This window comes from Oryctolagus cuniculus, chromosome 4, assembly GCF_051225735.1.
Source record: "Oryctolagus cuniculus isolate XC-2025 breed Fujian yellow rabbit chromosome 4, ASM5122573v1, whole genome shotgun sequence".
NCBI classification, from domain to species: domain Eukaryota; kingdom Metazoa; phylum Chordata; class Mammalia; order Lagomorpha; family Leporidae; genus Oryctolagus; species Oryctolagus cuniculus.
Window position 1 is genome coordinate 144,339,998 of NC_142870.1, and position 25,012 is coordinate 144,365,009.

A 25,012-nucleotide genomic window follows, 5' to 3' on the forward strand; every position below is an offset into this window, starting at 1 on the left:
CCTAACTTCCCAATGAGCCTTCAGCACTCTCCTGTGTGATGGACGTTCCCTGGGAGGATAAGTCCTAATGGTTCTCCGACACTCCTCTCTGCAGGCCCCATTGCATTTCTGCTCTGCGGAACATTTGGGTCATTTTCTTTGTGGTGTTGTTGCACTGTAAGTGACACTGCCGAGTATAGCTTTGTGTAGAGATCCTTGCATGCATCTACAACTATTTCCTAAAGATAGATTCCCAGACATATTATTACTTCACCCAAAGTGTAAAACCATTTTAAAGTTTTGGCATATATTTATAAACGTATCTTCAGATATATAGAATCAATTTGGCCTCCCACAAGCAGTGTGGAAAGGCGCCCATCTTCTGCCTTCTCACCAACATTGGATATTTCCATTTAAACCACTTCAAAAGTATTTCCCAATTGAGTAGGCAGAAAATTGTATCTTGTTTTTATTTGCTTATCACTGAATACTGATGAGGTTAGACATTTTTCATACATTTATTATCCACTTGTATTTCTTCCTTTGTCATTTATTCATGTCCTTTGCCCATTTTTCAATTGCTAGGCTTATCTTCTTCTTATTGATTGGTAGGCGTTCCTTACAGATTAAGGATATTAACCCTTTGTCTGTCAGAGGTGCTGACACAGCCTTAAATAGTAACTCAAAAACATCATATTCTTCACTCTTTAAATTTCAACTTGGACTTCCCCAAATGTAAATAAGCCAGCCACACTCTGTGCCCTAGCTCCCAAGCACATGAAGTCTGTCCTCCCATAGTTCTCCAAGTTCACACCACACACACCTATGGAGCTGATTTATATCTTAGTTTACCAATCATTTCATTTGTGCCAGGTCTGTCCCCATCCTACCCTCACTGCCCCAAAGCTGCTTGGAAAGATCATTGAAGAGAAAAAAATTACCTAAAGACTCTCATTCTCCTTTTCTGTCTCTGGTCCCTACCCAGTAGACATAGTTTCATAGTTTATGTCTTTACACTGTGCACTCTTGAGTCCACATACCACAGATCATGATTTCCAAAACTTCTCTAGGACTTTGGCTCCACATTTTCTATGTATGGTTTGAAAATATAATCTAAGAATGGCATCAGGGCCACAAAATTGTTAAGAGTGGGCAATGTGTCCTAAAGGCACTCGGATCTGGCTGAAAAGCCCATGAGAGTATTTCAGGCATGGAAAGCCAAGACACTCTGGCAAAAAGATCTCTGTGAGTGAGATCCCAGTGGAAAGAACAGGTCTTCAAAGAGGGAGGTGCCTTTCTCTGAAGGGAGGAGAGAACCTCCACTTTGACTATGACCGTGTCTAAACAAGATAAGAGTCGGAGAACTCAAGGGGCTTCCATAGCCTTGGAAACTCATAACTGGTGCATAGGGAGATTACTGATGCCATAAACAGGAGTGTCAATTGGTAAAGTCACCAACAGGAGTCACTGTGCACTTACTCCTCATGTAGGATCTCTGTCCTTAACGTGCTGTACACTGAGGCTTAATGCTATAACGAGTACTCAAACAGTATATTTCACTTTGTGTTTCTATGGGGGTGCAAACGACTGAAATCTTTACTTAATGTACACTAAACTGATCTTCTGTAAAAAAAAAAAAAAAAAAGAAAGAAATTATCAATTCCCAACTTGACTCTCACTGGGATTAAACATGACAATAGGTCTGATCTGATTTCATCATCATTTAAAAAAAATCATCTATTATTTTTCACTTTATGTTTCTGTGTGGGAGCAAACTGTTGAAATACTTACTTAAGGTATACTAAGCTGATCTTCTGTATATTAAGATAATCGAAAATGAATCTTGATGTGAATGGAAGGGGAGAGGGAGTGGGAAAGGGGAGGGTTGTGGGTGGGAGGGACGGTATGGGGGGGGAAGCCATTGTAACCCATGAGTCGTACTTTGGAAATTTATATTCATTAAATAAAAGATTAAAAAAAAAATCTAAAAAAAAAAAAAAAAAAAAAAGAGTGGGCAATGTGGATGAAGCTTAACATTCATCTCTTTGTTAGCCTGACTTGGACCACCTGTGACTGCTCAGAAAAAAAAAGTGTCATGGATATTTTCCTCTTACAGAGAAGGAGACATGAACGTAATAGTGACAAAACATCCTGGGGATGGTGACTTGTTATGAACTCTCTCCAATTACCCTATCAGCGAGGAACCAGAAGGAACGAGGGGTGATCCTCTTTAATTCTAGATCACTCTGGATTACTGTTTTTCAACAAGAGACAGGTCATCTAGTTAATCTGAATTTCAGATAAACAACAAATAATTTTTAATGGATATAAGCCTTCTAAAATTCAGATTTAAATAGGTGTCTAAATTTTTATGTGCTAAGTCTGCCAACTTTGCCAGCATAAAAGCACGTAGGGCATTGTGAATTTGATTAGGAGTAACCTACATCAATTTGCCCTCTGAGGTAAATTTAAGAAGGGAATTTGACTTAATAGCAATACAGACTGAGGCCATTTGGAGCTTTTATATTGGCTCTATTGGTAGACACTAATAGATTTAAAACAAGCCCCTCCCCTTTCTTAAAGAGAACAGCTATCAAGAAGAAGGAGAGAAGGAAGAGGGGGAAGAGGAGGAGAAAGAGGAAGAGGAAGAGGGAGGAAGAAGAAGAAGAAGCATCCTGAAATCCCAAAACAAGAGCACACTGTGAGATTTGTTTCTTGTAGGACCCAGAATATATTCCTAGAAACATGTTCAGTTTCTTTTTTTTTTTGTCCCCCCCCCCCCCCCCCGCCAGTTTCTTAATCAAATACAAGAACACAGGAAGTTTGGACCTCTATGGAACAGGAACAGAAATCCATGAGGAAGAAATGAGTCAGGAAGAGACCAAAAGGGAGCTGGGTGAGGTGAGAAATCATTTAAACAGAGACCAAAATTAAGAGTATTAAAATCTGCATTGACACAATAAAAATAGAACTGCCTCTTAAAATCTTTTTTTAAAGATTTATTTATTTCAAAGTCAGAGTTACACAGAGAGAGGAGAGGTAGAGAGAGAGAGAGAGAGGTCTTCTATCTGATGGTTCATTCCCCAGATGGCCGCTACGGCCGCCAGAACTGTGCCAATCCGAAGCCAGGAGCCAGGAGCTTCTTCCGGGTCTCTCACGTGGGTGCAGGGTCCCAAGAATCTGGGCCATCCTCCACTGCTTTCCCAGGGCATAGCAGAGAGCTGGATCAGAAGTTGGAGTGGCCGGGCCTTGAACCAGCGCCCATATGGGATGCCGGTGCTTCAGGCCAGGGCATTAACCCACTGTGCCACAGCACCAGCCCCAGCCTCTTAAAATCTTAAATAATCTACATAGAAGAAAACCTTGAGACGCTCTCTTAGAATATAAATAGACAAAAAGAAAAGAGAGAAGAGAACACAGCTGTTGCTTTGAAACCAGAGATGGGATACACAACATTAGAATTGTGGGTGCTTCAGGAATTGAATGAATAAATCATATGAATGTTGTGTTGAGGTACTGTGGGGTAAGAAGAAGCAAGCACACCATTGCTCTCACACTGAAAGCAGCTTTGAAAGCTAGAGAAATGCATGGAAAAGGTATTTGGAAGTTTTGAAAACTAAATAGTAGCAGGGAAACCATAATTCAAAGTATCTGAAGTAGTAAGGTTATTTTTATTTTCCACTAATATCCCCAACCTGATCTCAATAATAGTATAACATCTGGAAGTAGGCACCTTTCTAGTTCCAGGAGTTGGAATGTGAATTCCCAGTGGTCTGAGTGTAGAAATCCTCATTCCTTTTTAAACACATTCTTTCCATTCATGGACATCCTAGCCTCTAAGCAAGCAAGTCCAGGGCGGCAGCAGCAAAGGTAGCAACAGAAGTCTCTAGGGACCAAAACTCTGCGAGAAGAGTTACCTTTTCCTACTTATGCTGCTGCATTCCCAAGAGAGAATGGGGCAACCTCTTTCTCTTTCTCTCTCTCTCTTTTGTCCCCACCCCACAGGCCACTTGGTCCTGGCCATACGAGCAGCAGAGGCAGGAAACATGAAAATAATTAAAGCTCCCAGTTTCTGTATGGAGCACTGCAAGGGGTAGCCCCAACATATAGTACCAGAAAGGTGAGAGCTTGGAAAGGCAGAACCACATAGCTGTTTATGAACTCCTGGGATTGCCTCTAAGCATGGTTAGCTCTAATTCCACAGAGCATATCAAAAAAATTGAGAACTGAACAGATAGACCATCACCCAGACTCCCCAGATCAGCCACAGGGTAACACACACATGGGCCAGACTTAAATGCTTTGCGAGTGTTACAGATAGTGGAACGACAGCCCATGAAAATCAGATTGGAACAAGCAGCCTGTACCCATCCCAGTTGATTGCCTGCTAAAGCAAAAATCATCAACCTTCTCCATAGGATTTAACAAGATTCAGAATCTCATAAACATTCAAAATATACAGAATACAATGCAAAATCACTCAGCATATGATAAACAAGGAAAATCTCAATTCACATGGCAAAATACAAAGACACCAACATCAAGATGACACAGATGTTGCAACTATCTGACAAAGGCTTTAAAGAAGCTATTTCATATGTATCTTTAAAGATTTTCCAGAAAACAACTAAAGACACTCTTGAATGGAAAAATAAAAAGCCACAGCAAAGAACCATAAGATATAAAGAAGAACAAAATGGAAATTTTAGAATTAAAGAAAATACAACTGAAAATGAAAATGCATTAGATGGGGTCAATAGCAGAATGCAGGTGACAAAGAAGCAGATCATTAAACTTTAAGACCATTCAATACATATTACCCAATCAGAAGAAGCAAGAGAAAAATTACCTAAATGAAAAAAGTTCAGGACTTTTTGGGTGTTAGTAAAAAGTCTAATATTCATAGCAAAACAAAATAAAGACGCGGCACATTCATAAGTTGGAAGAGTCAGGGAGTGAAGATGTCAGTCCTTCCTCCAGAAGCACGTGCATTCATTCATCTTTGTGGATGGAGACAAGCTGATTCTAAAGCGTGAACAGAGAGACAACTGAATCAGAATAGACTGCAACAATTTTCAAAGGAATAATACATTTGGAGATCTCATACTAGACAATTTTAAGAGTTGATACAAGTTACAGAAGTCAAGAAAATGTAGTACTAGCAAAGGGACAGACACTGAGGTCAATGGCACAGAATAAAAAAATCTAGCAATACAACCAACAAACATGGTCACATCTAATGATGATTAAAAAAAAGCTAAAAGATGAAGCTATGTACATTTAGCACACCTGAATCCCAGAACACAATTCAGGAATATATCCAGTGCCAAAAGAGATAAAATACTTACCATGTTTATCAAATAAAAATTACCACACATGTAAAAGAAACATTACCATGTATGAGGAAAATAAATCCCAAATGAAGAGAAATACCAATCACTCTCCATCAACCCATATTGATTTTTGGACTTAGCATTGGAGTTAGTGAGCAGATATACTAAAATAGTTGTTATAATTATATTCCATACATCAAAAACTTAACTAGAGACATGGAAGTTTTTTTTTAAAGGCCAAATCAAATTTACCAAGATAAAAAAAATGGTGATTAAGATCAGAGAGGAGGACCAATGGCAGAAGGCAAGATTAGTAGGCATAAGGATACAGCAATAGAAACAATCCCAAATGAAGTACAGAAAGAAAAAAAAATTTTTAAAAATAAAAAAATTTAAAATAGGGTATCAGCAAGCTGAAAAACAAATTTAAGAGCCTATTTAAAATGTGTGACTAAAGGTGGGGATGGGAGGACAAGCAATATTTGAAGACATAATGGCTAAAAATGTCCAGATTTGATGAAAACTATAGATCCACAGATACAAAAAGCTCAAAAAAAAATGAAGAACCCTATATCAAAGCACTACACAATCAAATTGCTGAAAATCTGTAATAAAGAAGATGCCTTAAAAACAACCAGAAGAGGGGCCAGCGCTGTGGTGTAGGGATAAAGCCACCACCTGCCACGCCAGCAACCCATATGGGCACCAATTTGAGTCCCAGCTGCTTTACTTCCAAACCAGCTCTCTGCAATAGCCTGGGAAAAGAGTGGAAGATGGCCCAAGAGCTTGGGCCTCTGCACCCACGTGGGAGACCCAGAAGAAGTTCCTGGCTCCTGGCTTCAGATTGGCACAGCTCTGGCCATTACAGCCATTTGGGGAGTGAGCCAGTGATGGAAGACTCTCTCTCTCTCTCTCTCTCTCTCTCTCTCTGCCTCTCCTTTTCTCTGTGTGTAATTCAGACTTTAAAATAAATAAATAAATCTTAAAAAAAAAAAAAAACAGCCAGAAGAAAAAAAGACATATTACATGCACAGGAAGAAAGATAGGGTGGCATGGGTGTCTTATCATAAATAATATAAGTGACTAATACTCCCCAGTCTTTAAAGTACTAAAAGAAAATAAATCAACATAGAATTCTATATCTAGCAAGAGTATCTTTCAGCAACAAAGTGGATTTGAAGTTGCAGGGAGGAGAGGTAGAGAAAGCTTTTGAGAAAAAGAAAAGCTGAAAGATTTGATTACCAACAGACTTGATCTATCAAAAACATTAAAAGAAATCCTTTACATGGAAGAAAAATTATATCAGATGGAAATACAGATCTACAAAAATAAATAAGGAGGATATGTCCATAGATATAAATTAACATGCACTCAAATATTCTTAGGTAGGTGAATGGATAAACACATACTCATATCCATATAATGAAATTCTCCTCAACAATAAGTGATACATACAACAACATGAATAACACGAATAAATCTCAAAATTGTCATGTTAAGAAAAGAAGCATTGGGGCCAGCGCTGTGGCGTATCAGATAAAGCCACTGCCTACAGTGCTGGCATCTCATATGGGCGCCAGTCCTAATCCCGGCTGCTCCACTTCCGACCCAGCTCTCTGCTGTGGCCTGGAAAAAACAGTAGAAGATGGTCCCTGCACCCACGTGGGAGACCCGGAGGAAGCTCCTGGCTCCTGGCTCCTGGCTTCAGATTGGCACAGCTCTGGCCATTGCAGCCATCTGGAGAGTGAACCAGCGGATGGAAGACCCCTCTCTTTGCCTCTGCCTCTCTGTAGCTCTGCCTTTTAAATAAATAATAAATAAATCTTTTTTTAAAAAGAAGACAATAAAAAAAGACTGACTATATTTATGTAAAACTCTAAATATTTCAACTAATATATATAGGGACTAACTAATATATATATATAGGGACTGAAAGCAGATCAATGTTGATTGGAGATGGGGGCAGGGTAAGGTGTGTGGGGGTGAAAGGGAAGAATTAAACAGGAGCACAAAGGAACATTGGGGATGATAGATAACTTCATTATTTTGGCTATGGTCAGTATATAAATGTCAAGTTTATCAAATTGTAAGTATTAAACATGCCAACTAAATCTCAATAAAGCTACTTTTAAAAAGAAAGAGATCTGATATTTCCCACTGAGTGGTAGATTATTAGCCTGTTCAAATTAACAAAACACTAACATTCAGATAATCAAAGTTTCATTAAAGATACAGAAAAATCTGGGGCCCACATTGTGGCATAGTGCATTAAGTCCCTACTTGTGATGGTGGCATTCCATTTCAAAGTGCCAGTTCAAGTCCCGGCTTCTCTGTTTCTGATCCAGCTTCTTGCTCGGAAGCCAACAGGTGATTGCCCACATACTTTGGTCCCTGCCAACACCACCATGTAGGAGATCAGGATGGAGTTCCTGGCTCCTAGCTTCAGTGTGGCTCAGACCTGGCCAATGCAGCCATTTTGGGAGTGATCCAACAAATGGAAGACATTTCTCTTTCTCTCCCCCATCCCCGTCACTCTGCCTTTCAAATAAATAATAAATCTTTTTTAAAAAGGTATAGACAAATCTTCATACAAGCCTCCTGCAAAGAAAATGACTGTTCTATACAGTCTTGCCTTTTTGAAAAACACAGGGGGAAAAAACTTTTTATTCACTAACTTTTAGGTACTGAATCGCAATTGTAAGCCTTTTGTTCTCATTTTAACCAACTCACTAACTGGAAAAGATCACCATATACATTGTAAACAATTATAAATCATAATACACACACATATACATCTCCTGGAACAAATTTGTGAACAGGGCATTATTAGATATATTCTACATACGAGAAAATAGAGGTGCAGAGAAGTTAAGTGAGTAAGTTAGCCAAAGATCTACCACAGCTGGTTAATGCGAAGTTGGTACTCTCATCTGCCGTCTCTCCTCCAGAACTGTTGTTTGCTGTAAAACAAGTTGCCGGCTTTGCCAATTGATCAGTATCCTTCCTCCACAATTTGAATTGATAAAGCCATCCTGTGTGGGCAAGCATTTCAGTATATTCACTGACGTTTTAGGTTCCTGGCATTCATAGGGAAACAGCTAATACTTGTTACCTAGTAGTAATTGTACATAAGTAGTTGGCTTCACTTCCACAACATATCCCAAGCTGATTCTTTTCTCTCTGTCTCCACTGTAGGATTCCAGTACAAGCCCCATCAACTCTTGCCTAGATGACTGATTTTTGTCTGTGAAATGAGCTGCACATTATATAAATCTGTAGTTTGTCTTTAAACTTTTTTACTGGGAGTTTTCTTTCTTCTCCTACACAAAGCATTTATTTTTAAGTAGTCAAATTTATCATGATTTCCTTTTGTGGATTCTGGACTAGGAGTCATTTTAAGAAAAGCCTTCTGGCCGACGCTGTAGCTTACTTGGCTAATCCTCCACCTGCAGCACCGGCACCTTGGGTTCTAGTCCCGGTTGCCCCTCTTCCAGTCCAGCTCTCTGCTGTGGCCCAGGAGGGCAGTGGAGGATGGCCCAAGTGCTTGGGTCCCTGCACCTGCATGGGAGATTGAGAGGAAGCACCTGGCTCCTGGCTTCGGATTGGTGCAGCGCCAGCCGTAGCGGCCATTAGGGGAGTGAACGAACGGAAGGAAGACCTTTCTCTCTCGCTGTCTATAACTCTCTCTCTCTCTCTTTCTCACTGTCTAACTCTGCCTGTCAAAAATAAATAAATAAAAATAAATAAATAAATAAATAAATAAATAGAAATAAAGCCTTCCCTAACTGTTGATTTTGAATACACAAACTTCAAAGCCAGGATCTCAGAATGGTATTTCATTTGTTACAGAAAAAGTTTTCAATGAGCCACACTGCACTGGAACCAGCACATCTCAGCTACATTGGTTCCACAGTGGCAGCTTCATGCTGCTGCCTCAAGATGTGCTCCAAGTTAGCCCCAAACTTACCAAGTCATGTACAGCTTATAGTCTAAGATTCCTTAACATGCAGACCTGCTCCAAAAGAATACACCTGCTTTCCACTATCTCAACCTGCAAGCTGAACTTTAAGAAGCAATACTCAGGCCGCCACCATGGCTCACTTGGCTAATCCTCCGCCTGCGGCGCCGGCACCCCGGGTTCTAGTCCCGGTCGGGGCACTGGATTCTGTCCCGGTTGCTCCTCCTCCAGTCCAGCTCTCTGCTATGGCCCAGGAAGGCAGTGGAGGATGGCCCAAGTGCTTGGGCCCTGCACCTGCATGAGAGACCAGGAGAAGCACCTGACTCCTGGCTTCAGATTGGTGCAGCGCCAGCCGTAGCAGCCATTTGGGGGTGAACCAATGGAAAAAGGAAGACCTTTCTCTCTGTCTCTCTCTCTCACTGTCTAACTCTGCCTGTCAAAAAAAAAAAAAAAGCAATACTCAAAATCCAGTGGACTCTAGAGTATGATTCCTGTGTACAGGTAACCAAACCTTGAGTTGCCACAACAAATTTAAGGTACTTCCAAATATTTGGATGCATGAGCATTTTTCTGTAAGCAGAAACTATTAAATAAACAAATATAAAAATTTTCCTAAAACCATGAGCAAAAACATTAACAGCTAATTCTATAGAGAAAAGACATTATATCTTAATTCAGGCAACCAAAATAATCAATGAGATAACTGGAAATGTGAATATAACATTATCAAATATATTTTACAATATTAAGGAATTTCTGTTCATTGTGTGGTGAGACAGGTAATATGGTTACATTTTTTAAAATAGTCCTTAACTGGTGGGGACATATTTATGGATAAAATTATATAATGCCTAAGATTTCCTTTAAAATATCAGGAGATGGATGGTGTTGATAAGGATGTATATGAAATAACACAGGTGTGAGTACTGCAGAGGACTGTGGCTAGATTCTGAGAGTTGACTAACATACCTGTTCCTGGCTAACTTGCTTGTTCTATTTACTCTGTAATAATACAGTTTAGGGGCCAGTGCTGTGGCAATGTGGGTAAGGTCACCTCCTGCAGTGCTGGCATCCCATATGGGTGCCAGTTCGAGTCCCAGCTGCTCCACTTTCAGTATAGCTCTCTGCTATGGCCTGGGAAAGCAGTAGAAGATAGCCCAAGTCCTTGGGCCCCTGCCACCAGTGTGGGAGACCTGGAAGAAGCTCCTGGCTCCTGGCTTCAGACTGGCCCAGCTCTGGCCAGTGCAGCCAGTTGGGGAATGAACTAGCGGAAAGAAGATCTCTTTCTCTCTCTCTTTCTGCCTCTGCTTCTCTGTAACTCTGCCTTTCAAATAAATAAATAAATCTTTACCCAAAAAAAGAAGAAAAAATATTGGTTCTAAGTTAACATCTATTGAGGGTGAGTGATAGGTTATGAGGATTTATTATACCATTTTCTATATTTTGAGTATGTTTGAAATGTTTCCATAATATATTTTAGAGACAATATATTAAGGATCTTCAACAAGTTCATGGAAAATGTGTATTTTGAAATAACTATGCACAGTTTTCAACTTTTCTTTGGCACCAAAATAAACTTATTTTTTATTTCTATTTTTTCCATGAACTTTGTGAAGTAGCCTCATATTAATCACATAGATTAACTTTCTTTGGCATAAGATTTGTGAATGCATCTCCAGGGTAACTGATTCAATGCCTACTCCCAACCCCTTTGCCCTTGACTCCCTTGGTAGAGGCTGGCACATATGAATGCTTACTTTCCCAGCATTCTTTGCAGCTAAGTGTGGCCATGTAACTTTAGATAATGAAATCTACTGGAATTCTCTGAAAACTTTTCTTTTCCAGATAAAAAAAAAGACAGCACAGCTAGCTGTCTTCCTTCCTCTCTTTCACTACCTTTGAATGGGACCTAGATTCTGTCTCAGTGAAGCCACGGGGAATCCACATTCCAGGGGAATCTAAATTCAAGTGCAGACACGAGGCTTGCTCCCTGAAACTCATCACCTGACACCTTCAGTCACCCGTCTCAAGAAGTCTGTGGCATCTAGTTAGAGTAAATGTAAATACATTATAAATTTCATTTATTGAAATCACTGTACATCTGTTTTCTTTTTTTTGTTTTTTTTGTTTTTTTTTTAACTTTTATTTAATGAATATAAATTTCCAAAGTACAGAATATTGATTACAATGGCTTCCCCCCATAACGTCCCTCCAACCCGCAACCCTCCCCTTATCCACTCCCTCTCCCCTTCCATTCATATTCATTTTCAATTCTCTTTATATACAGAAGATCAGTTGAGCATACATTAAGTAAAGATTTCAACAGTTTGCTCCCACACAGAAACATAAAGTGAAAAATACTGTTTGAGTACTAGTTATAGCATTAGATCTCAATGTACAGCACACTAAGGACAAAGATCCTACATGAGGAGTAAGTGCACAGTGACTCCTGTTGTTGACTTAACAAATTGACACTCTTGTTTATGGCATCAGTAATCACCCTAGGCTCTTGTCATGAGTTGCCAAGGCTATGGAAGCCCCCTGAGTTCACTGACTCTGATAATTTTTAGACAAGGCCATGGTCAAAGTGGAAGTTCTCTCCTCCCTTCAGAGAAAGGTACCTGTACATCTGTTTTCTGTTATTTGTTGCTAAACATTTCCTAGCTATTCCAATATGTTATTATAGAATTCCCTGTATTTCTTTTTATTTAAGATTTATTGATTTATTTGAAAATCAGAGAGAGAGAGAGAGAGAGAGAGAGATCTTCCATCCATGAGTTCAGTCCTCAAATGGTTGCAACAGCTAGGGCTGGGCCAGGTCAAAGCCAAGAGCTTCGTCCAGGTCTCCCACATGAGTGGCAAGGGGCCCAAATGCTTGGGTCATCTTTCATTGCTTTTCCCAGGCCATCAGCAGAGAGCTGGATTGAAAGTGGAGCAGCTTAGGCACAACTGGTACCCATTGCAATGCCGGCATCACAAGCAGTGGCTTTACTGGCTATGCCATAACCCCAGCCTCAAATTCCCTATATTTCTAAAATTTCTAAAATTCCCTGTATTTCTGTTGCTAGCAAAACTTTCATCAGTTTGAATTTGCTACTAAAATTCCATTTCAAAAATTCTACTCATAGTCCCTCAATACATTTGGATCATCTCAAAGTATCTGAAAGTTATTCAAAATTCTTAATTATTTTGAAGTGAAATAAATTGCTGTTTAATTAATAAATTCAGTAATTAATGTCTAATTAATGACACATTGGTTTCCTGGGACTACTTCCATCACTGCCACTTTTATTTTTTTGAGCTCTGGACTTCAGGCTGTCATGACTCCCAAGAAGTCTCAGTAAAGTGGTTAATGTGCACGTGACAAGAGCTCACAGAATTTGCTAGACACGGTCCATGGTCCCACAGGTGAAACTGCTTTTCTTCCTGCCAGGTCAGCTCGATCCAGTCTTCAAAACTCAAGTCAATGCTTAATCACCTTCAAGAAGTTCCCCCAAATTAGGCATGATGCATGATCTCACCTCTCTTTAAATCCAATGTCTTCCAAAACATCATCCACTATTCATGAGAGAGTAGTGCAATCCCAGAATTCTTAGTATTTAGTGTTATTTAAAGGCCAAACACCTGTATGTCTCAGTAGACTGTCTGACTTGTCTAAAGGTGCTAGGTGGTATTGGAATAAATGAACACCTTATCAGAGTATCTAGCACATTACGAAGCACTTAACAAATGTTTGATAAATAATTGATTAAATGCACTAATTAGTTGGTTAATAGTTATTTAGAGTCCACAATTGATTGCATTTTACATCAAACGCTCAAACCTCTTCAACACTGTTGTATACCTACAACCTGCTTTCCAAATACAAAGTATTATGCGAATGTTATGATTGCCTATCATGAGATTTGATATATTACACTCTCTAGTGATAGCACATGCCTAGAAACAACTTCATTCGTTTATTCTTTGTGCACCACAGAGCAACTACTCCTTATGTTGGGTTTTGTCCACCTCCATCAGGTATCTCTTAGTACAGCACCCTATTTCCAGTAAGGGAGAAGACATCCAGGCTCATCAACACAGCTAGATGAACAAATGATGACCTGTTATCCTCAGGCAGCAGGTTCCTGGGGAAGGTGGTGGATTAGAATCCTGGTTCCAGGAGCAGGAGTTTAGTGCAGCAGTTTAGATGCCATCTGAGCATCCACATACCCTACCTGAGGGCCTGAGTTCAAGTCCCTGCTCTGCTTCCTATCCAAGCTTCTTGAAAATGTGCACCCGGTGAGGCAGCAGGTGATGGCTCAAGTCCTTAGGTCTCTGCCATCCAAATGAGAAACCGAGATTGAGTTCTGGTATCGTAGCTTCAACCTGGCCCAACCTCAGCTGAAGGGGGATCCAGAGAGAGAACGTGCAGATGGAAAATCTTCCTCTGTCTACATGCCCATCTCTGTCTCTGCTTTTTCAAATAAATAAAAATGAAATAAGTCTTCTTTATAAAGAATTCTGACTCCAGCATGTTCATCTATGAAACCGTGGGCTAATTTCTTAATCTCTCTGTACCTTGAAGGGAGGTAGTGAGGGCTGAAAGGTATCAGGTACCCATATTTATCATTATTACCTGATTATAGCATTGCATCAGAATCAAAGCCTTGTGTCTATTTGGTCTGTTACAGTCAATCCCTAAGACATAAGAGCTTCAGTTATTAGTCACCAGAGCTCACAGGCAACTGTGTGTGCCAGGTCCTCTGGTTCTACTGTAGAGGCCGGGAGTCAGCCTGGATGAAACAGTAAGCTGTCAAAGCCTTCCCAGAGTTCCAACACAGGACTCATCCCTCCCAAGGCATGTGCATCAGGCAAAGCCCTGCCAATACACAGCAAAGGCAGGCCTTGCCACGAGATGGTCTGTTAAGTTGAAATAGTGTCGACCTTCTTGTAAAGGATGAAATGGCATAACCAATTAAGACTAGCGTTCCAATATAACATAATTCACATGCTGGGTGTTTTGTATCACCGACTTCATTAATTCAAATATATTCCATTCATTTCTGCTCTAGGCACTGTGCTAGGTTCTAAGGGCAGGCATGGAAATTAATGCCTACAGGAGCCAGAGTTTAATATATATTTGTTTACTATACTATTTGTTGAATGATCAATTAATGCTAAAAACATCTGTACTGGAGAACTTAGATCCAATTTGAAAGGGATTTAAGATGCTGTATTCCTTTTTATCATGGCAGACATGTGGCTTCCTCTCTTCTAACCACTTCTGGTGGGCAATCACATCCAACATAGCATTGAGCATGAGCTGCTATAACCATGAGTTCAGTTCCTGTAAACTCCCCCCGCTGGACCGTGAGCTCCTTCTGAGTAGACCCGTGGTTGTTTTAGGTTGGGTGTTGGTTTTTCTTTGTATCTTCTATACTCAGCACAGAGTATTGAGTAAAGTAGGCAGCTAAGAAAGACCAAACTCCTTGTAGGCTGTGGAGGAGAAGCAATGTCACAATTCAATTAAATCCTTTCAACCAGAACCTTGTGAACAGAGTCCTCTTTTGTACTAACACTGTGGTGTGTATGGCATGTACCACCTCTCTCCATATACACACACATACATGATCGCACATGGGCTGGTGGGTCAACCCCTGCTGGAGGCATTGCATAGCCATTTAGGAAATGACCACTTCTGGTGTCTTAAACTTCCAAGAGTTAGTGTACCTCAAAGAAATAATCAGTGTAACTTTCCAACCAGTAAAATGAAACTCCTTATATTCTGTTTAATTTCCTAGGAGTTTTTATATACATATATATGTTCAACACACATATCCCCATACACATATACCAGCACTATATTTTTTACAACATAGGGTTTTCTAGGATTGAGCAGTTTTAAACAACAGTATTTTATTATTTTAAGCACACCCACTGCAGGAACATTCTCATGGCTCACGCTTCTGCTATTGGAACATTTGTTTTTTATTCTGAATATTTCAGCACATCTATTTACCTGGCACTATATTTAGTACCACAGTGCCAAGATGGCATATATAAAGATTCAATTGCAATTCCCATCTGATGTCCCTTCCCTCTCCTTTTTACCCCCTTTTTTATGTCCACACTCTGAATTCAGCACAAAGTTGGTGTGTTTAATTTAAAAAGAAGTAAAACGCTCCAGGAGACGCCTCAGACCACTGCAAATCACCTACTTTATAGAGGCAGTAAAATTGTGTATCGGATTAGAAGTGATGCTGATCTGAAATTTATGATAACTTTTAATGGCATTATAATTTTTTTCCCTGTGCGCTCCATAACTGCGTCGTTTCGATGCACAGTGCAGTGAGATGAAATTTGTAAGGGAAGAACATTATCCAGGCAAGCCCAGTGGGGAAAAAAAGCCAGTGGAATAATGCAACAGCCCACACAGACAGAAGCAAGCTATTCTCCCCCTGCACCGTGTAGAGCCACAAACTCCTAAAAATCCCTTTGCAATTAAAGTCGATCCAGGCTCCAGAATCCATTGATGAAACTAGGACATGTGGTAGAAGCAACCTTGGGAGGAACCTGGTGTAGATGCTTCTGGAACTCTCGCCCTCCCTCGGCTGGGAGAAGCCCACACCTGAGTATCCTGAAAGAGTTTTCTGGAACAAACAGCTCTTCTCTAGACTGGTCTATCGTCTAGTCTTCCCTGGGACAGCTCAGCTTCCCACTGCTTCCAAGAAGTGAGAGGGAGCATTCTTACTGTCACAGACTATAAAACTTTTACAGTCCTGAGAATTCTGCAAGGAAGAAAATGATGGGGAAAAACTCAAAGGAGAAACTCAACAGCAGAGGGAGACAGGGAAGAACTTGTAACAGTCCCAACAATAACGTGCACATTAATCTGCAATTTAAAACATGAGAGAAAACTACTCAGAAGAGCCACCAGAGTCAAAGGGGAAACTTTTCTCTTAATGCATATTAATTTATCTCACTTATTTCAGGGATCACCCAGATTCTGCTGAGTCCTTCCAAGGACTAGCAGCTCATTACCCATCAAGACAGTTCAGGAGTTTACTTACACACTTATTGAACAAGGTGCCAAGCATAGAGCCACGTACCAAGTTCTGTGCTACTGTTCAAATATTTTTGAAAGCTTTTTAAAATAATAAGATATGATGCTTTGTTTTATGGTTAGAGAAACAATATAGGATCAATGTAGAACATTAAATCTCCAAATGTACAAAGCATCACCTATGTGGTGTTCTTGTCAAAACTGCTGAACATAAATCTAAGAATGACTATGAAATCAGAAAATTATCCAAAGAGGACTGGTCTGCCCACTCCAAAAATGTCAACATTATGAAAAAATTTTAAGATTTATGTATTTATTTGGAAGATAGCATTACAGAGAAAAAATGAAAGAAAGAGAGACAGAGAGAGAATTCTTCTATCCATTGGCTCGCTTCCCAAATGGTCTCAATGGCCAGGGCTAGACCAGGCCAAAGCCAGGAGCCCAGACCCCATCCAGGTCTCCTACATGGGTGCAGAACCCAAGCACTTGGGCCACCTTTAGCTGCATTCCCTGACACATTAGCAGGGAGCTGGATCAGAAGTGGAGCAGCCAGGGCTTAAACCAACACCCATATGGGATGTCAGTGTCACAGGAAGAAACTTAACCCACTGTCCCACAATGCCAGCTTCATGAAATATTTTTTTGCAAACAGGAGAACTCTTTTAGTTTAAGGATATACTAGCATACCTTACAATAAGTGCAATACATCAAACTCAATTAGATCTTGGATCAAATAACAAGGTTACCACGGACATTTCAGAGACTGCCAAGCAATTTGAGTATAGACTCTTAGATTATATTATGAAATCAATATTAAATTTTTGGTGGTGATAATGTTCTTGTAGGGCTATGAACTTGTTAGGATACACATGCTGAAATATTCAGGGGTAAAATGTCAGATGTGCAAATTACTTTCAAATAGTCCAGCAAAGACAGATAAGGCCAATGCTGCAAAATGTGAATCACTGGTGAATCTGGATGAAGGGGTTCATTATCTTTCAACCTTGAGAATTTCTTCCAAATAAGTTGGGAGTAAAAATCTACACAATTATCCTGGTTATTTGCTGATGGGGTGTTTTTAGCATTTTTAATGTTATTCTTTACCTTTTTCAATGTTCTCCAGCTACTTCTGTGATGCAAGTCCTTGTTTTATATTGATAAAAATGTGTCTGTGCAGTTTCTTCCAACTGTGAGCAGGGCAGCAGGAGAATGCGCTAGAACATATGGGGCACATGGCCGGCGCCGCGGCTCACTAGGCTAATCCTCTGCCTGCGGCGCCGGCACTCCAGGTTCTAGTCCCTGTCGGGGCTCCGGGTTCTGTCCCGGTTGCTCCTCTTCCAGTCCAGCTCTCCACTGTGGCCCGGGAGTGCAGTGGAGGATGGCCCAAGTGGGAGGAAGCACCTGGCTCCTGGCTTCGGATCGGTGCAGCACGCCAACTTGAGGGGTGAACCAACGGAAAAAGGAAGACCTTTCTCTCTCTCTCTCTCTCTCTCTCTCTCTCATTGTCTAATTCTGCCTGTCCAAAAAAAAAAAAAAAAAAGAAGAAGAAGAAGAAGAAGAAGAAGAAGAAGAAGAAGAAGAAGAACAGATGGGGCACAGAGCATCAGCAGGCCCGAGTTCTTGCCTGGTTTTTTGGTTTTTGCACTGTGGGCTCGTTTCTCATGCAAAATCCGCCCAGCCTGCAAGCCGTGGTGGGGCTCAAGATGAGAAAACAACCAGGAGTAAACTCTTCTTGAAAAAAATTGTTTTTTTTTTTTTTTTAGACTCTTGCATCAGTATTCTCCAGAATTGGAGTGTTCCACTTCTTCAACACTTTACTCCAAAAAATATTTTAAAAACATAAAGAAAGAACTTGAGATTTTTTCCTGTTGCCTTCATCAATCTTTCCTAGACTTCTGGGCCGGAATTGAGTTCAGAGGAGCAGATCCTCTCACAGCTGTCTCTGCTTTCTCAGAGGTCCAATAGCGCATGGAGCCAAGAGTTTATCCGATACCTGGTTTTTGGCGGGTGATAAATCCCCCTACCCCTGTCACTCAGCTACTTCAGTCGGGTCCTGCATTTCAAGTCTTGTCCTACAGAACCCCTGTGACTGGCAGAACTGCAGTTTTGACTGTAAAAGCAGCACTCTGCCCCTCTCCCCAAGGCTCACCAGGAAGGTCCCCTTCAGCTGGCCCTGGACTCCATGGAGCATAAGGATTTCTTAAGAAACTGCAAAGCTCCTCCTCTTCCTCTGCTCTGCTGTCATCCGCCTGTCAGCTCTCTGGGACCAAGCCGCAGGCCCCAGCTCAGCCTGATAGAATCCTTTGCTTTTCCATCTTAAATTTGGGTGTGCAGCTCTCTTGCCTGGACCCAGGGAACCTCTGTTATTTCCAATCAATGTCCCAGAGAACTGAAATCCAAGAAAAAATCTTAATATACCACAGCAAAGAAACTCAGTGCCATATGGTCCAGTGCCTTCATCTAACAGACAGTGATGTGAAACCAAGGCCCACAGAGCGGAAGTCAGTTATCCAAAGTCGCATGACGGAGTCATTGTAAACCTGAGTTGAAACCCTCCCTCCTACTCTCCAACAGATTCTCTTCCATTGCTTATTTTCTTTAGGGATCATTTACCTTGTCCTTACGAGTGTCCAGCTCACAACTTGCCAGGTGTTTCCCTCTCGGACTAGGACTGAAAGCCTCCGTAGAGCAAACGTGTGGGTCATTGATCAAACACAGTCCTAGAATGTGTTACTGGACTTTGCCCATCAGCTCTTAAATAGGGAAAGCAAACCCTTCTATTCAATATCACCCATCATCTACTCTTCAGTCACCACGGCCCCCTTTCTTTGAATAGACCGACGCGGAAAAAGAAAATTCTCTCGCTACTCTCAAGACTTTCAACTTCCTACCTAGAATGACAAATCCTTTTGAAAACCCCCATTTCCTCTTTGTTCTTTCCAAAATCTCCTCCCTCTTCCCTGCTTCCACCTGATGATTCCCTTCGGAGGGATTTCTCACACCACTTTACTTGGAGCCACCTGTGACTCTGAACTGTGACATCTCTACACCTGCTTTTGAGTGTATGTAAGAGACTTCCTTCTTCCTCAGTGTTTGATTTCATATTTTTTTTAACCTTGACTTCTTTGAAGGCAAATTTGCACCATTATTTACTTTTGTATTTCCAGCTCCGGGCACTCAGTAGAGGCTAAATTAATACTTGGGGATGAAGCACACAAATCAGCAGAAATTGGCAGCTAATGTGTGTGTCAGAGTCTGGCAGGCTGTCTTGTCACATTCTGGGTTCAAGATCTCAAAGGCAGCCTACCTCCAATCAAGCCACACCTGCTTGAACATGGCACTGCTCTCACATTATCAACTGGCAAGACACACTTATTTTCTGGAGTAGTTGCTAGATTTTTAGCACCTGAATGCCTCTCTGGTGTCCCAGTGCTCCTAGAGGGGTCTCATTAGATGGCCAGAGTCACCCCCTTCAGACTCGAGCAGATCTGATGATACAGAACTGCTCCTGCATCCATGTGTCATGTGTCACCATCGCTGATATTGACTTCCTTCTTTGCGAAGGACTCCTTTACTTCCGAACTTTCTTAATCTTACCTGCCACCTCCCCTAGGAAGTCATCATGCATCCCTCTAACATTCTACCACGGAGAGAGGTTCCCTAGGAGTGAGGCCAGTGTGGGCTGCTCACAGCAGACAGCTGGGGAGGAAAACGCACTCACACTGGCTGCATCCACTTCCCAACTGTGTGACCCCTCTGTGCCTTGGGTCTTTTACCTTAAAGTATTCCGTGGGGTTGCCCAGAGCTTTCAAAATAAATAAGTAATGCATGTAAACTGCTTAGCACAGTACCTGGAACATAGTGACTTCTGGTTTTGCCCTAAACATGAACACAAAGGCAGCCCACACCTTGTGGATGCCTGCCACCGATTTTTTTTTTTTTTTGCTGACCTAATGTTTAAGGCTCTAAATAAACCTGAGCTACATTCTTGAAAAGCTGTTATTTGGGGTTACAACTCTTGTTTTTGCTGTTATTGTGGTCTTTAAGTCTTGTCCCCTTCCTATTTGCTCAGCTGTCATTACCCAGCTGACTGGGAGAGCCCTTTCTGAACAGAAAGTGTCCCTCTGCATCTACCCAGACAAAACATCGAGAAGAAAGGCTTTAAGTTGGGGGAGAAAGAGAATCAACTACAGCGGTCCTGTTGTGTTCAGGGATCCTACCCTGTTCCACCTCCACTGCTTCTCTGAGCAGGACTGACCTCTCAGCGATCAGCATCCTCTTCCCAGTGATACTGCAGCCCCAGTACTGAAGAGCTCAGTGCCCAGGTCCTTATGGTGTTCCCTAGAGGCTTTGGTTAATGATGAGCCACACCACACCTTGGGTTTACGCGGAATCACTCCTTTTAACCTAATTATATGCCCAAGGGAAATTCAATGTACTTGATCAAGTCTCGCCAGTATTTTTCTTGTCTAACCCCATTAGTCTCATGGATACAAAGTGTTCCTAAAGCAATTAAAGCAACTGTTATCCCCTGAGGGCTCTGGGAGGAATATCCTTTCTCCACTCTTCTCAGAGCTTTGTTATCCCTTGTGAATGTCACAGGCAGAACTGTGCAAAGACCCCGTCATAGAAGCACAGTGCCCTTTGGTGCAAATTGGGATCTGAGCTTACTTCAATTATCAGTGTTCAGAAATGAGGGTATCCGGACTGAGACATACTGAGGGAGGCGCCTTGTGTTCTTGGTGAGACTGTGCTTTGCAATTCCCTCCCCCAGATGTTTACTTCACACGCTATATACATTATCTTCAGTCCTGTTGCTATCTCTATCCACCTGGAACTTCAGTGACCCATGAAATGCCTTCAAAGTCATTGGCCCATTTCAGAAGCCTCTAGTAGCCTGTTAGAAATGTCAGTGCACACTCAACAAGCAGCCAGTGCCAAATGCACTGATGCTTAACCTCATTAAAATGTTTCCACGACACAGGGTCAAACTTATCTTGCCACGGACTCCCTTCCGCTCACCAATCGCTGAGAAACCATTTTCTTTCTAATTAATTTCATCTAGATGAAACCTGCACAAATGTCAGTGCAACAAATTAAGACTTATTGATTATTGGCTTTTTAAAAATAGTTAATGGTTCTGTCCAAAGATGGAATATTTTAGGGACATCAGCAAGACATTTTAGCTTAGGCTGATTTTGGTTTTTCTGAACAATGAAAATAATGGTGTAAGCATCTTCCATAAACTCATCATTCATTTCTCAGCTGAACTTGGTACTATTTTTTTTGTAAAAAAAAAAATCTAGAAAACAGCATCTTAGAATCTGATGAAAGAGCAAATGCTACAACAGCATTTACATCTCAGATATGTTGCTCTGAAGGTTGTCCATCTGTGTTTCCCTGTTTTTCTCTCCCTTTGAACATCAGTGGAATGTGAAAGTTGTTCACCGTGATTGTTGGTAGCAAAAAGGAAAACCACCACCAACGACAACAAAATACAACTCAAGTTCTTTGTCAGAAACTTTGCTCATTCGTGTATATGTTTTAAAGCTGATGTTGGAAAGAGGACTGCCTTGACCTGCTGATGGGCTCCTGGAATACTGTCACTCACTCACCAAGCCCTACAGAAGCCTACTGTGTGGTCGTGTAGAGGTCAGAGGGAATAAGTACTTAACTGCTACTCACAAGAGGAAGTAATCGGCTTCGGAACACCTACATACACATAAACCCTGAGCTGCAAAGGTTTCCATATTATTCATGCAGTAGAACCCACATTCAGGCCCTCATTTCTGTAAAGGAGAATGGGCTCCCTGCTTATTGGTGAAAAAACAGGGGCTCAGAGGAACGACTTGTATCAAATCTAATATTGGCAGCTGGAACTAATATCAAGCTTACATTTCTTTTTTTAATTTTTTTTCTAAAGATTTATTTATTTATTTATTTGAAAGTCAGAGTTACACAGAGAGAGGAGAGGCAGAGAGAGAGAGAGAGAGAGAGAGAGAGAGGTCTTCCATCTGCTGGTTCACTCCCCAGATGGCCATAACAGCCGGAGCTGTGCCGATCCAAAGCCAGGAGCCAGGAGTTTCTTCCAGGTCCCCCACATGGGTGCAGGGGCCCAAGGACTTGGGCCATCTTCCACTGCTTTCCCAGGCCATAGCAGAGAGCTGGATCAGAAGTGGAGCAGCCGGGTCTCGAACCGGCGCACATATGGGATGCCGGCACTTCAGGCCAGGGCGTTAACCATGCACCCGCATGGGAGACCAGGAGGAAGCACCTGGCTCCTGGCTTTGGATCGGCACAGTGCACCGGCCGTGGCAGCCATTGGGGGAGTGAACCAACGGAAGGAAGACCTTTCTCTCTCTCTCTGTCTAACTCTGCCTGTCAAAAAAAAAAAAAAAAAAAAAAAAGTCAGCACAGATTCTCTGGAAAAGGTTCCCAGCTAGATGATGTTAATGGCCAGAGAAGCAGCAAGATAAAATGCAAGTTCCTTAGCATGTCTCTTCGCAACATAGGAAGAAGGCGGGGGAGAACTCACTCTATTCATTCTGGGCCTGAGGAGATGAGAGGCCATGAGATCCACAGATCAACATAGCCCACAACCTGAAACACAGAGGTCCAAGCTGAGGTATCACAAAAGTATGACAAGCCAGGAGACATATGCTCTCTTGGGCCAAATGAAAGAATAAGACTTTCTATGGGTCCCTCATGAAGCTCTTTCATCTTGAAGGAGATTGTAGAAATGAAGAGTGGGCACGAGATAGAGAAGCTGACTACATCACTGCAACAGGGGGCCGGATCAGTTGATCCTGAAGTCCCAGGCAGCTCTATAGGACTTTGATTGCATGATTTATTTTTATGTTTGTATTTATGTTCTGTCAACAGCCCCATAAGCTCTGGGATTGCTTTAATGAATAAATGATAAGTTTAAAAATGATAATAGTGTCATCAGAAGTAGAACCAGTGCTGGTTTATGGCCAGGTCTTAATCTGTGCTGCAGAGTTGGACACAAAGGACGGATTCTCTCCCCCGGCTTTGTCAGGACCAGCAGATGCGTGAGTCTCCGCGTTCGCTCTGGTGAGGTGAGGAAGTGAGCAGCTCCCTCGGCTGTGCGGGCCTGACAGCCAATCTCTTATTTACATTCTTATTTGTCTCCTTTTACAGATCGTCTGTATCACACAGATTACACGTCCTTTGAGCAAGCAGATTGTAGGATGAAATCACTGGCACAGAGAAGGAAATTGATTCCAAAATGTCTTGAGATAGTCACTATGATTTCTGTAAAATTTTAAAGATCAAAATCAGGCTCAAATTACCTGCAAAAGGCAAATGAGCACTGACAAAAACCCCATGGGTTGCCATAAGTGAAAATTCACTTAATTTGCAAGCGGTATGCTCTGGTGTGATACTAAGTTCAGTTGTACCAACATGGTAACTGTTCACAATGAACCTGTTTCTCAGAATTATTTGCCATAAAAATCCCTTCCCTGGGTCAACAAAGTTTCATCCCGAGTCTGCTATACTCTTGATAAAAAAAGATTTGCAATTTGTGTAATGTGTATAATCTCTAAAAGAAATGTGAATAAGAGATTTGGCAGTTCTGACCTAACACAGGGAATCAGTGGTCCTAACAAGATGTGATGTGTGAAAATATGGACGGGGACGTGTTCTCTGGTACTTAGTTCTCTAAACCTCAGGCATGTAAGTGAGAAGGGAAGATTCACTAATTAAACCTGTGAATTTTGACTTGAAAAAGAGGACAAAACTAATATAGCCTCGAGGGAGGGGTGAGGTCCTGGCAGTCTTCATAAGGCTTTTCAAGGTAGTGCATTGGTATCTGGTCCATTGTAAGTTTTTATAAGCCAGTGGCTAAATGCACTAATTTAGGTCTCCATGCTGCGTGAAACCAGAAGTCTTCTTGACAGAGCAAGTCAAAGAAGAGGATCACGTGTTCTGCAAGATCTTTTGCTCTTCCTGTGTAACGTGCCAGGAACTCTAACATTCTGCCATGCCAGGAACTACTAAGAGAGCTACACCAAAGCTGCTAAGAGTTGAGAATAGGGCCTATATAGAGGAGTCAGAGTGTGGGGGAGGCTGGGCCAAACTTAGCAGACTGTGTTTTAAGCCAATGTTAAATTATGTTTGCATTATCCATCACTCTAACTGGCCTGAACCAATGTCCCATCTATGAGTAATACATAGAACACCTGAGATCTTCATGTGGCCAATTTTCTGGCTCCTAAAGCTGTATGTCAGCCTTTTGTGCCAACTGTGTCGAGGGCAGCTGCAGAGGAGGCAGCCCAGGCAGCCGCCAGTTCCTGGGGTAGAGACCTCCCATTTTGTAATGACTTCATAATTATTAGTGTCCACACCATTCACGACCAACCACCAGAGATTTCTGTTTGTACTTAGATTTTGAGGTTTTCTTTGTGTTTTCTGTTGGCTTGGTTTAGTTTGGTTTTTGATGACCTGCCTTTTCATGAATTAATATTAAATGCATCAGTTAAGATTCTTTTGACTTCACAAGGAACAGAAAACTCAATCCAAATTGATTTAAGCTAAAAAAAGAATTTCATGACCCGATAACTAAAATGCCTAAGTACAAATATGGTTTGCTTTTGTGGCTCAAATAGTCACTAGGATTTTTTTTCTGTCTCTCTTTCCCTCTTTCTGTTCTGTAATTGGATTCCTTTGCCAGAA

The 25,012-nt window shown here is 41.4% G+C and overlaps 1 long non-coding RNA gene across 1 annotated transcript in view; it reads right to left on the reverse strand.

Moving 5' to 3' along the window:
• Positions 1-2,976: 2,976 nt before the first annotated feature.
• Positions 2,977-25,012, reverse strand: part of LOC149127153 (uncharacterized) — a 47,422-nt gene continuing 25,386 nt past the window's right edge. The window contains exon 2 of the long non-coding RNA XR_016233275.1: positions 2,977-5,004. This is a non-coding gene — a long non-coding RNA (uncharacterized LOC149127153). The remainder of the gene's footprint in view (positions 5,005-25,012) is intronic.